At 50.9% G+C, this 14,267-nt stretch overlaps 1 pseudogene; it reads right to left on the minus strand.

Moving 5' to 3' along the window:
* LOC135508912 (caprin-1-like) overlaps positions 1-14,267 on the minus strand; it is a 107,735-nt pseudogene that overhangs the window by 38,545 nt on the left and 54,923 nt on the right.

A 14,267-nucleotide genomic window follows, 5' to 3' on the forward strand; every position in this document is an offset into this window, starting at 1 on the left:
ATTCTCCTGGGGGGTAAGGAATGACAGTCATCATTTGAATTCTCCTGGGGATAAGGAATGACAGTCACCAGTTAAATTCTCCTGGGGGTAAGGAATGACAGTCATCAGTTGAATTATCCTGGGGATAAGGAATGACAGTCACCAGTTGAATTCTCCTGGGGTAAGGAATGACAGTCACCAGTTGAATTCTCCTGGGGGGTAAGGATTGACAGTCACCAGTTGAATTCTCCTGGGGGGTGAGGAATGACAGTCATCAGTTGAATTCTCCTGGGGGTAAGGAATGACAGTCACCAGTTGAATTCTCCTGGGGGGTAAGGAATGACAGTCATCAGTTGAATTCTCCTGGGGGGTAAGGAATGACAGTCATCAGTTGAATTCTCCTGGGGGTAAGGAATGACAGTCATCAGTTGAATTCTCCTGGGGGGTAAGGAATGACAGTCATCAGTTGAATTCTCCTGGGGGGTAAGGAATGACAGTCACCAGTTGAATTCTCCTGGGGGTAAGGAATGACAGTCACCAGTTGAATTCTCACGGGGTAAGGAATGACAGTCATCAGTTGAATTCTCCTGGGGGTAAGGAATGACAGTCATCAGTTGAATTCTCCTGGGGGGTAAGGAATGACAGTCATCAGTTGAATTCTCCTGGGGGGTAAGGAATGACAGTCATCAGTTGAATTCTCCTGGGGGGTGAGGAATGACAGTCACCAGTTGAATTCTCCTGGGGGATAAGGAATGACAGTCACCAGTTGAATTCTCCTGGGGGATAAGGAATGACAGTCACCAGTTGAATTCTCCTGGGGGGTGAGGAATGACAGTCATCAGTTGAATTCTCCTGGGGGTAAGGAATGACAGTCACCAGTTGAATTCTCCGGGGTAAGGAATGACAGTCACCAGTTGAATTCTTCTGGGGGTAAGGAATGACAGTCACCAGTTGAATTCTCCTGGGGGTAAGGAATGACAGTCATCAGTTGAATTCTCCTGGGGGTAACGAATGACAGTCACCAGTTGAATTCTCCTGGGGGTGAGGAATGACAGTCACCAGTTGAATTCTCCTGGGGGTAAGGAATGACAGTCACCAGTTGAATTCTCCTGGGGGGTGAGGAATGACTCCTGGGGGATGAGGAATGACAGTCACCAGTTGAATTCTCCTGGGGGTAAGGAATGACAGTCATCAGTTGAATTCTCCTGGGGGTAAGGAATGACAGTCACCAGTTGAATTCTCCTGGGGGGTAAGGAATGACAGTCATCAGTTGAATTCTCCTGGGGGATAAGGAATGACAGTCACCAGTTGAATTCTCCTGGGGGGTAAGGAATGACAGTCACCAGTTGAATTCTCCTGGGGGGTAAGGAATGACAGTCACCAGTTGAATTCTCCTGGGGGATAAGGAATGAGAGTCACCAGTTGAATTCTCCTGGGGGATAAGGAATGACAGTCACCAGTTGAATTCTCCTGGGGGGTGAGGAATGACAGTCATCAGTTGAATTCTCCTGGGGGGTAAGGAATGACAGTCACCAGTTGAATTCTCCCGGGGGTAAGGAATGACAGTCACCAGTTGAATTCTTCTGGGGGGTAAGGAATGACAGTCACCAGTTGAATTCTCCTGGGGGGTAAGGAATGACAGTCATCAGTTGAATTCTCCTGGGGGGTAACGAATGACAGTCACCAGTTGAATTCTCCTGGGGGTAAGGAATGACAGTCACCAGTTGAATTCTCCTGGGGGGTAAGGAATGACAGTCACCAGTTGAATTCTCCTGGGGGGTGAGGAATGACAGTCATCAGTTGAATTCTCCTGGGGGGTAAGGAATGACAGTCATCAGTTGAATTCTCCTGGGGGTAAGGAAAGACAGTCACCAGTTGAATTCTCCTGGGGGTAAGGAATGACAGTCACCAGTTGAATTCTCCTGGGGGGTAAGGAATGACAGTCACCAGTTGAATTCTCCTGGGGGGTGAGGAATGACTCCTGGGGGATGAGGAATGACAGTCACCAGTTGAATTCTCCTGGGGGTAAGGAATGACAGTCATCAGTTGAATTCTCCTGGGGGTAAGGAATGACAGTCACCAGTTGAATTCTCCTGGGGGTAAGGAATGACAGTCATCAGTTGAATTCTCCTGGGGGATAAGGAATGACAGTCACCAGTTAAATTCTCCTGGGGGGTAAGGAATGACAGTCATCAGTTGAATTATCCTGGGGGATAAGGAATGACAGTCACCAGTTGAATTCTCCTGGGGGTAAGGAATGACAGTCACCAGTTGAATTCTCCTGGGGGGTAAGGATTGACAGTCACCAGTTGAATTCTCCTGGGGGGTGAGGAATGACAGTCATCAGTTGAATTCTCCTGGGGGGGTAAGGAATGACAGTCACCAGTTGAATTCTCCTGGGGGGTAAGGAATGACAGTCATCAGTTGAATTCTCCTGGGGGGTAAGGAATGACAGTCATCAGTTGAATTCTCCTGGGGGGTAAGGAATGACAGTCATCAGTTGAATTCTCCTGGGGGTAAGGAATGACAGTCATCAGTTGAATTCTCCTGGGGGGTAAGGAATGACAGTCACCAGTTGAATTCTCCTGGGGGTAAGGAATGACAGTCATCAGTTGAATTCTCACGGGGTAAGGAATGACAGTCATCAGTTGAATTCTCCTGGGGGTAAGGAATGACAGTCATCAGTTGAATTCTCCTGGGGGTAAGGAATGACAGTCATCAGTTGAATTCTCCTGGGGGGTAAGGAATGACAGTCATCAGTTGAATTCTCCTGGGGGTGAGGAATGACAGTCACCAGTTGAATTCTCCTGGGGGATAAGGAATGACAGTCACCAGTTGAATTCTCCTGGGGGATAAGGAATGACAGTCACCAGTTGAATTCTCCTGGGGGGTGAGGAATGACAGTCATCAGTTGAATTCTCCTGGGGGGTAAGGAATGACAGTCACCAGTTGAATTCTCCCGGGGTAAGGAATGACAGTCACCAGTTGAATTCTTCTGGGGGGTAAGGAATGACAGTCACCAGTTGAATTCTCCTGGGGGGTAAGGAATGACAGTCATCAGTTGAATTCTCCTGGGGGGTAACGAATGACAGTCACCAGTTGAATTCTCCTGGGGGGTGAGGAATGACAGTCACCAGTTGAATTCTCCTGGGGGGTAAGGAATGACAGTCACCAGTTGAATTCTCCTGGGGGGTGAGGAATGACTCCTGGGGGATGAGGAATGACAGTCACCAGTTGAATTCTCCTGGGGGGTAAGGAATGACAGTCATCAGTTGAATTCTCCTGGGGGGTAAGGAATGACAGTCACCAGTTGAATTCTCCTGGGGGGTAAGGAATGACAGTCATCAGTTGAATTCTCCTGGGGGATAAGGAATGACAGTCACCAGTTGAATTCTCCTGGGGGTAAGGAATGACAGTCACCAGTTGAATTCTCCTGGGGGGTAAGGAATGACAGTCACCAGTTGAATTCTCCTGGGGGATAAGGAATGACAGTCACCAGTTGAATTCTCCTGGGGGATAAGGAATGACAGTCACCAGTTGAATTCTCCTGGGGGGTGAGGAATGACAGTCATCAGTTGAATTCTCCTGGGGGGTAAAGAATGACAGTCACCAGTTGAATTCTCCCGGGGGTAAGGAATGACAGTCACCAGTTGAATTCTTCTGGGGGTAAGGAATGACAGTCACCAGTTGAATTCTCCTGGGGGTAAGGAATGACAGTCATCAGTTGAATTCTCCTGGGGGTAACGAATGACAGTCACCAGTTGAATTCTCCTGGGGGTAAGGAATGACAGTCACCAGTTGAATTCTCCTGGGGGTAAGGAATGACAGTCACCAGTTGAATTCTCCTGGGGGTGAGGAATGACAGTCATCAGTTGAATTCTCCTGGGGGTAAGGAATGACAGTCATCAGTTGAATTCTCCTGGGGGTAAGGAAAGACAGTCACCAGTTGAATTCTCCTGGGGGTAAGGAATGACAGTCACCAGTTGAATTCTCCTGGGGGGTAAGGAATGACAGTCATCAGTTGAATTCTCCTGGGGGTGAGGAATGACTCCTGGGGGATGAGGAATGACAGTCACCAGTTGAATTCTCCTGGGGGGTAAGGAATGACAGTCATCAGTTGAATTCTCCTGGGGGGTAAGGAATGACAGTCACCAGTTGAATTCTCCTGGGGGGTAAGGAATGACAGTCATCAGTTGAATTCTCCTGGGGGATAAGGAATGACAGTCACCAGTTAAATTCTCCTGGGGGGTAAGGAATGACAGTCATCAGTTGAATTATCCTGGGGGATAAGGAATGACAGTCACCAGTTGAATTCTCCTGGGGGTAAGGAATGACAGTCACCAGTTGAATTCTCCTGGGGGGTAAGGATTGACAGTCACCAGTTGAATTCACCTGGGGGTGAGGAATGACAGTCATCAGTTGAATTCTCCTGGGGGGTAAGGAATGACAGTCACCAGTTGAATTCTCCTGGGGGTAAGGAATGACAGTCATCAGTTGAATTCTCCTGGGGGTAAGGAATGACAGTCATCAGTTGAATTCTCCTGGGGGTAAGGAATGACAGTCATCAGTTGAATTCTCCTGGGGGGTAAGGAATGACAGTCATCAGTTGAATTCTCCTGGGGGGTAAGGAATGACAGTCACCAGTTGAATTCTCCTGGGGGTAAGGAATGACAGTCATCAGTTGAATTCTCACGGGGTAAGGAATGACAGTCATCAGTTGAATTCTCCTGGGGGTAAGGAATGACAGTCATCAGTTGAATTCTCCTGGGGGTAAGGAATGACAGTCATCAGTTGAATTCTCCTGGGGGTAAGGAATGACAGTCATCAGTTGAATTCTCCTGGGGGGTGAGGAATGACAGTCACCAGTTGAATTCTCCTGGGGGGTGAGGAATGACAGTCACCAGTTGAATTCTCCTGGGGGGTAAGGAATGACAGTCATCAGTTGAATTCTCCTGGGGGGTAAGGAATGATTTTGGGATTTTCAAGTCCCTCAGTCGAGCACCCGATTCCCCTTTTCTTGTTTAAGCTGGGTTGAAGCGTATTTTTCCACTGTTCAGGAGCCTGTTGGTGCTCGACTCGATGCACCGGTACCACTTGCCGTGCAGAAGCAAAGAGAATAGCCTATGGCTTTTGGGTGGCTGCAGTCTAACAATATTCCAGGACTTCCTTTATTTACCTGGATGGTGTCGATGGAGTCTGTCTGCGGTCGGGAGTCCGCCGCGTGTGACGAGTGGAACATGGGAGGCGGCGTGGAGGACACCATGGGGACCTAGGGAGAACAGAGGACTGACACATCACACTTCTACCACACCTCAGACAGTAGTACTTTCCAACAATCCCTAAAAGGGAAAACGGATGAATCGCCACAAGCGAGTGGTCGACAATAGAGTTACAGACAGAGATCAAGTAATAAACAAGGTCGCAGTAGGAGAAACAGAGGATCATATCTGGCCAGGTGGGATGATGATGTTATGGTGCTTTTAGAAAGAACAACCTGCTGTCATGCTGTGGTAAAACCCCTCTGTAAACTCACTTGTGTGGGCTCAGGCTGTATAGAAACAGTGTGTGGTGAGAGGCAGGATTCTGGGTGGGCTGGGGGACAGCCCATCTGAGGCAGGTCTATGTTGGAGGCTTCATGGGCTGGGCCGATACGATGGCTGGGTCGATGAGCTGGGCCGATACGATGGCTGGGTCAATGGGCTGGGCCGATACGATGGCTGGGTCAATACGATGGCTGGGTCAATGGGCTGGGCCGATACGATGGCTGGGTCAATGGGCCAATACGATGGCTGGGTCAATGGGCTGGGCCGATACGATGGCTGGGTCAATGGGCCGATACAATGGCTGGGTCAATGGGCTGGGCCGATACGATGGCTGGGTCAATGGGCTGCCAATCAAACTCCAGCATTGAGTCCTGAGGCAGGAAACAGTTATGGCTGAATATCAAAAATGCTTCATTGATCATCATGTCCAAGGTCCAAATAGAGAAACCACAGTCAACCAGCTAGGAGCCCAATGCTCTATATCTGTCCCACAGTCAACCAGCTAGGAGCCCAAGGCTCTATATCTGTCCCACAGTCAACCAGCTAGGAGCCCAACACTCTATATCTGTCCCACAGTCAACCAGCTAGGAGCCCAGGGCTCTATATCTGTCCCACAGTCAACCAGCTAGGAGCCCAACACTCTATATCTGTCCCACAGTCAACCAGCTAGGAGCCCAGGGCTCTATATCTGAACCAGTCAACCAGCTAGGAGCCCAATGCTCTATATCTGTCCCACAGTCAACCAGCTAGGAGCCCAATGCTCTATATCTGTCCCACAGTCAACCAGCTAGGAGCCCAACACTCTATATCTGTCCCACAGTCAACCAGCTAGGAGCCCAGGGCTCTATATCTGAACCAGTCAACCAGCTAGGAGCCCAATGCTCTATATCTGTCCCACAGTCAACCAGCTAGGAGCCCAAGGCTCTATATCTGTCCCACAGTCAACCAGCTAGGAGCCCAAGGCTCTATATCTGTCCCACAGTCAACCAGCTAGGAGCCCAAAGCTCTATATCTGTCCCACAGTCAACCAGCTAGGAGCCCAATGCTCTATATCTGTCCCACAGTCAACCAGCTAGGAGCCCAATGCTCTATATCTGTCCCACAGTCAACCAGCTAGGAGCCCAATGCTCTATATCTGTCCCACAGTCAACCAGCTAGGAGCCCAAGGCTCTATATCTGTCCCACAGTCAACCAGCTAGGAGCCCAAGGCTCTATATCTGACCCACAGTCAACCAGCTAGGAGCCCAAGGCTCTATATCTGTCCTACAGTCAACCAGCTAGGAGCCCAATGCTCTATATCTGTCCCACAGTCAACCAGCTAGGAGCCCAAGGCTCTATATCTGTCCCACAGTCAACCAGCTAGGAGCCCAATGCTCTATATCTGTCCCACAGTCAACCAGCTAGGAGCCCAATGCTCTATATCTGTCCCACAGTCAACCAGCTAGGAGCCCAATGCTCTATATCTGTCCCACAGTCAACCAGCTAGGAGCCCAAGGCTCTATATCTGTCCCACAGTCAACCAGCTAGGAGCCCAAGGCTCTATATCTGTCCCACAGTCAACCAGCTAGGAGCCCAAGGCTCTATATCTGTCCCACAGTCAACCAGCTAGGAGCCCAACACTCTATATCTGTCCCACAGTCAACCAGCTAGGAGCCCAGGGCTCTATATCTGTCCCACAGTCAACCAGCTAGGAGCCCAATGCTCTATATCTGTCCCACAGTCAACCAGCTAGGAGCCCAAGGCTCTATATCTGTCCCACAGTCAACCAGCTAGGAGCCCAACACTCTATATCTGTCCCACAGTCAACCAGCTAGGAGCCCAGGGCTCTATATCTGTCCCACAGTCAACCAGCTAGGAGCCCAACACTCTATATCTGTCCCACAGTCAACCAGCTAGGAGCCCAGTGCTCTATATCTGAACCAGTCAACCAGCTAGGAGCCCAATGCTCTATATCTGTCCCACAGTCAACCAGCTAGGAGCCCAATGCTCTATATCTGTCCCACAGTCAACCAGCTAGGAGCCCAAGGCTCTATATCTGTCCCACAGTCAACCAGCCAGGAGCCCAATGCTCTATATCTGTCCCACAGTCAACCAGCTAGGAGCCCAATGCTCTATATCTGTCCCACAGTCAACCAGCTAGGAGCCCAAGGCTCTATATCTGTCCCACAGTCAACCAGCTAGGAGCCCAGGGCTCTATATCTGAACCAGTCAACCAGCTAGGAGCCCAATGCTCTATATCTGTCCCACAGTCAACCAGCTAGGAGCCCAAGGCTCTATATCTGTCCCACAGTCAACCAGCTAGGAGCCCAAGGCTCTATATCTGTCCCACAGTCAACCAGCTAGGAGCCCAAAGCTCTATATCTGTCCCACAGTCAACCAGCTAGGAGCCCAATGCTCTATATCTGTCCCACAGTCAACCAGCTAGGAGCCCAATGCTCTATATCTGTCCCACAGTCAACCAGCTAGGAGCCCTATGCTCTATATCTGTCCCACAGTCAACCAGCTAGGAGCCCAAGGCTCTATATCTGTCCCACAGTCAACCAGCTAGGAGCCCAAGGCTCTATATCTGTCCTACAGTCAACCAGCTAGGAGCCCAATGCTCTATATCTGTCCCACAGTCAACCAGCTAGGAGCCCAAGGCTCTATATCTGTCCCACAGTCAACCAGCTAGGAGCCCAATGCTCTATATCTGTCCCACAGTCAACCAGCTAGGAGCCCAATGCTCTATATCTGTCCCACAGTCAACCAGCTAGGAGCCCAATGCTCTATATCTGTCCCACAGTCAACCAGCTAGGAGCCCAAGGCTCTATATCTGTCCCACAGTCAACCAGCTAGGAGCCCAATGCTCTATATCTGTCCCACAGTCAACCAGCTAGGAGCCCAATGCTCTATATCTGTCCCACAGTCAACCAGCTAGGAGCCCAATGCTCTATATCTGTCCCACAGTCAACCAGCTAGGAGCCCAACACTCTATATCTGTCCCACAGTCAACCAGCTAGGAGCCCAGGGCTCTATATCTGAACCAGTCAACCAGCTAGGAGCCCAATGCTCTATATCTGTCCCACAGTCAACCAGCTAGGAGCCCAAGGCTCTATATCTGTCCCACAGTCAACCAGCTAGGAGCCCAAGGCTCTATATCTGTCCCACAGTCAACCAGCTAGGAGCCCAAAGCTCTATATCTGTCCCACAGTCAACCAGCTAGGAGCCCAATGCTCTATATCTGTCCCACAGTCAACCAGCTAGGAGCCCAATGCTCTATATCTGTCCCACAGTCAACCAGCTAGGAGCCCAATGCTCTATATCTGTCCCACAGTCAACCAGCTAGGAGCCCAAGGCTCTATATCTGTCCCACAGTCAACCAGCTAGGAGCCCAAGGCTCTATATCTGACCCACAGTCAACCAGCTAGGAGCCCAAGGCTCTATATCTGTCCTACAGTCAACCAGCTAGGAGCCCAATGCTCTATATCTGTCCCACAGTCAACCAGCTAGGAGCCCAAGGCTCTATATCTGTCCCACAGTCAACCAGCTAGGAGCCCAATGCTCTATATCTGTCCCACAGTCAACCAGCTAGGAGCCCAATGCTCTATATCTGTCCCACAGTCAACCAGCTAGGAGCCCAATGCTCTATATCTGTCCCACAGTCAACCAGCTAGGAGCCCAAGGCTCTATATCTGTCCCACAGTCAACCAGCTAGGAGCCCAAGGCTCTATATCTGTCCCACAGTCAACCAGCTAGGAGCCCAAGGCTCTATATCTGTCCCACAGTCAACCAGCTAGGAGCCCAACACTCTATATCTGTCCCACAGTCAACCAGCTAGGAGCCCAGGGCTCTATATCTGTCCCACAGTCAACCAGCTAGGAGCCCAATGCTCTATATCTGTCCCACAGTCAACCAGCTAGGAGCCCAAGGCTCTATATCTGTCCCACAGTCAACCAGCTAGGAGCCCAACACTCTATATCTGTCCCACAGTCAACCAGCTAGGAGCCCAGGGCTCTATATCTGTCCCACAGTCAACCAGCTAGGAGCCCAACACTCTATATCTGTCCCACAGTCAACCAGCTAGGAGCCCAGTGCTCTATATCTGAACCAGTCAACCAGCTAGGAGCCCAATGCTCTATATCTGTCCCACAGTCAACCAGCTAGGAGCCCAATGCTCTATATCTGTCCCACAGTCAACCAGCTAGGAGCCCAAGGCTCTATATCTGTCCCACAGTCAACCAGCCAGGAGCCCAATGCTCTATATCTGTCCCACAGTCAACCAGCTAGGAGCCCAATGCTCTATATCTGTCCCACAGTCAACCAGCTAGGAGCCCAAGGCTCTATATCTGTCCCACAGTCAACCAGCTAGGAGCCCAGGGCTCTATATCTGAACCAGTCAACCAGCTAGGAGCCCAATGCTCTATATCTGTCCCACAGTCAACCAGCTAGGAGCCCAAGGCTCTATATCTGTCCCACAGTCAACCAGCTAGGAGCCCAAGGCTCTATATCTGTCCCACAGTCAACCAGCTAGGAGCCCAAAGCTCTATATCTGTCCCACAGTCAACCAGCTAGGAGCCCAATGCTCTATATCTGTCCCACAGTCAACCAGCTAGGAGCCCAATGCTCTATATCTGTCCCACAGTCAACCAGCTAGGAGCCCTATGCTCTATATCTGTCCCACAGTCAACCAGCTAGGAGCCCAAGGCTCTATATCTGTCCCACAGTCAACCAGCTAGGAGCCCAAGGCTCTATATCTGTCCTACAGTCAACCAGCTAGGAGCCCAATGCTCTATATCTGTCCCACAGTCAACCAGCTAGGAGCCCAAGGCTCTATATCTGTCCCACAGTCAACCAGCTAGGAGCCCAATGCTCTATATCTGTCCCACAGTCAACCAGCTAGGAGCCCAATGCTCTATATCTGTCCCACAGTCAACCAGCTAGGAGCCCAATGCTCTATATCTGTCCCACAGTCAACCAGCTAGGAGCCCAAGGCTCTATATCTGTCCCACAGTCAACCAGCTAGGAGCCCAAGGCTCTATATCTGTCCCACAGTCAACCAGATAGGAGCCCAAGGCTCTATATCTGTCCCACAGTCAACCAGCTAGGAGCCCAACACTCTATATCTGTCCCACAGTCAACCAGCTAGGAGCCCAGGGCTCTATATCTGTCCCACAGTCAACCAGCTAGGAGCCCAATGCTCTATATCTGTCCCACAGTCAACCAGCTAGGAGCCCAAGGCTCTATATCTGTCCCACAGTCAACCAGCTAGGAGCCCAACACTCTATATCTGTCCCACAGTCAACCAGCTAGGAGCCCAGGGCTCTATATCTGTCCCACAGTCAACCAGCTAGGAGACCAAGGCTCTATATCTGTCCCACAGTCAACCAGCTAGGAGCCCAAGGCTCTATATCTGTCCCACAGTCAACCAGCTAGGAGCCCAAGGCTCTATATCTGTCCCACAGTCAACCAGCTAGGAGCCCAATGCTCTATATCTGAACCAGTCATCCAGCTAGGAGCCCAATGCTCTATATCTGTCCCACAGTCAACCAGCTAGGAGCCCAATGCTCTATATCTGTCCCACAGTCAACCAGCTAGGAGCCCAAGGCTCTATATCTGTCCCACAGTCAACCAGCTAGGAGCCAAAGGCTCTATATCTGTCCCACAGTCAACCAGCTAGGAGCCCAACGCTCTAGATCTGAACCAGTCAACCAGCTAGGAGCCCAACACTCTATATCTGAACCAGTCAACCAGCTAGGAGCCCAGGGCTCTATATCTGAACCAGTCAACCAGCTAGGAGCCCAAAGCTCTATATCTGTCCCACAGTCAACCAGCTAGGAGCCCAAGGCTCTATATCTGTCCCACAGTCAACCAGCTAGGAGCCCAAGGCTCTATATCTGTCCCACAGTCAACCAGCTAGGAGCCCAAGGCTCTATATCTGTCCCACAGTCAACCAGCTAGGAGCCCAATGCTCTATATCTGTCCCACAGTCAACCAGCTAGGAGCCCAATGCTCTATATCTGTCCCACAGTCAACCAGCTAGGAGCCCAAGGCTCTATATCTATCCCACAGTCAACCAGCTAGGAGCCCAAAGCTCTATATCTGTCCCACAGTCAACCAGCTAGGAGCCCAAGGCTCTATATCTGTCCCACAGTCAACCAGCTAGGAGCCCAAGGCTCTATATCTATCCCACAGTCAACCAGCTAGGAGCCCAAGGCTCTATATCTGTCCCACAGTCAACCAGCTAGGAGCCCAACACTCTATATCTGAACCAGTCAACCAGCTAGGAGCCCAAGGCTCTATATCTGTCCCACAGTCAACCAGCTAGGAGCCCAAGGCTCTATATCTATCCCACAGTCAACCAGCTAGGAGCCCAAGGCTCTATATCTGTCCCACAGTCAACCAGCTAGGAGCCCAAGGCTCTATATCTGTCCCACAGTCAACCAGCTAGGAGCCCAAGGCTCTATATCTGTCCCACAGTCAACCAGCTAAGAGCCCAATGCTCTATATCTGAACCAGTCATCCAGCTAGGAGCCCAATGCTCTATATCTGTCCCACAGTCAACCAGCTAGGAGCCCAATGCTCTATATCTGAACCAGTCATCCAGCTAGGAGCCCAATGCTCTATATCTGTCCCACAGTCAACCAGCTAGGAGCCCAATGCTCTATATCTGTCCCACAGTCAACCAGCTAGGAGCCCAAGGCTCTATATCTGTCCCACAGTCAACCAGCTAGGAGCCCAAGGCTCTATATCTGTCCCACAGTCAACCAGCTAGGAGCCCAACGCTCTAGATCTGAACCAGTCAACCAGCTAGGAGCCCAACACTCTATATCTGAACCAGTCAACCAGCTAGGAGCCCAAGGCTCTATATCTGAACCAGTCAACCAGCTAGGAGCCCAAGGCTCTATATCTATCCCACAGTCAGCCAGCTAGGAGCCCAAGGCTCTATATCTGTCCCACAGTCAACCAGCTCGGAGCCCAACACTCTATATCTGAGCCAGTCAACCAGCTAGGAGCCCAGGGCTCTATATCTGAACCAGTCAACCAGCTAGGAGCCCAAAGCTCTATATCTGTCCCACAGTCAACCAGCTAGGAGCCCAAGGCTCTATATCTGTCCCACAGTCAACCAGCTAGGAGCCCAATGCTCTATATCTGTCCCACAGTCAACCAGCTAGGAGCCCAACACTCTATATCTGTCCCACAGTCAACCAGCTAGGAGCCCAAGTTCTATATCTGTCCCACAGTCAACCAGCTAGGAGCCCAAGCCTCTATATCTGAACCAGTCAACCAGCTAGGAGCCCAAAGCTCTATATCTGTCCCACAGTCAACCAGCTAGGAGCCCAATGCTCTATATCTGTCCCACAGTCAACCAGCTAGGAGCCCAATGCTCTATATCTGTCCCACAGTCAACCAGCTAGGAGCCCAAGGCTCTATATCTGTCCCACAGTCAACCAGCTAGGAGCCCAAGGCTCTATATCTGTCCCACAGTCAACCAGCTAGGAGCCCAAGGCTCTATATCTGTCCCACAGTCAACCAGCTAGGAGCCCAACACTCTATATCTGTCCCACAGTCAACCAGCTAGGAGCCCAGGGCTCTATATCTGTCCCACAGTCAACCAGCTAGGAGCCCAATGCTCTATATCTGTCCCACAGTCAACCAGCTAGGAGCCCAAGGCTCTATATCTGTCCCACAGTCAACCAGCTAGGAGCCCAACACTCTATATCTGTCCCACAGTCAACCAGCTAGGAGCCCAGGGCTCTATATCTGTCCCACAGTCAACCAGCTAGGAGCCCAACACTCTATATCTGTCCCACAGTCAACCAGCTAGGAGCCCAGTGCTCTATATCTGAACCAGTCAACCAGCTAGGAGCCCAAGGCTCTATATCTATCCCACAGTCAACCAGCTAGGAGCCCAAGGCTCTATATCTGTCCCACAGTCAACCAGCTCGGAACCCAACACTCTATATCTGAACCAGTCAACCAGCTAGGAGCCCAGGGCTCTATATCTGAACCAGTCAACCAGCTAGGAGCCCAAAGCTCTATATCTGTCCCACAGTCAACCAGCTAGGAGCCCAAGGCTCTATATCTGTCCCACAGTCAACCGGCTAGGAGCCCAATGCTCTATATCTGTCCCACAGTCAACCAGCTAGGAGCCCAACACTCTATATCTGTCCCACAGTCAACCAGCTAGGAGCCCAAAGTTCTATATCTGTCCCACAGTCAACCAGCTAGGAGCCCAGTGCTCTATATCTGAACCAGTCAACCAGCTAGGAGCCCAAGGCTCTATATCTATCCCACAGTCAACCAGCTAGGAGCCCAACACTCTATATCTGTCCCACAGTCAACCAGCTAGGAGCCCAAAGCTCTATATCTGTCCCACAGTCAACCAGCTAGGAGCCCAATGCTCTATATCTGTCCCACAGTCAACCAGCTAGGAGCCCAATGCTCTATATCTGTCCCACAGTCAACCAGCTAGGAGCCCAAGGCTCTATATCTGTCCCACAGTCAACCAGCTAGGAGCCCAAGGCTCTATATCTGTCCCACAGTCAACCAGCTAGGAGCCCAAGGCTCTATATCTGTCCCACAGTCAACCAGCTAGGAGCCCAACACTCTATATCTGTCCCACAGTCAACCAGCTAGGAGCCCAGGGCTCTATATCTGTCCCACAGTCAACCAGCTAGGAGCCCAATGCTCTATATCTGTCCCACAGTCAACCAGCTAGGAGCCCAAGGCTCTATATCTGTCCCACAGTCAACCAGCTAGGAGCCC

Source organism: Oncorhynchus masou, chromosome 22 (assembly GCF_036934945.1).
Source record: "Oncorhynchus masou masou isolate Uvic2021 chromosome 22, UVic_Omas_1.1, whole genome shotgun sequence".
NCBI classification, from domain to species: Eukaryota; Metazoa; Chordata; class Actinopteri; order Salmoniformes; family Salmonidae; genus Oncorhynchus; species Oncorhynchus masou.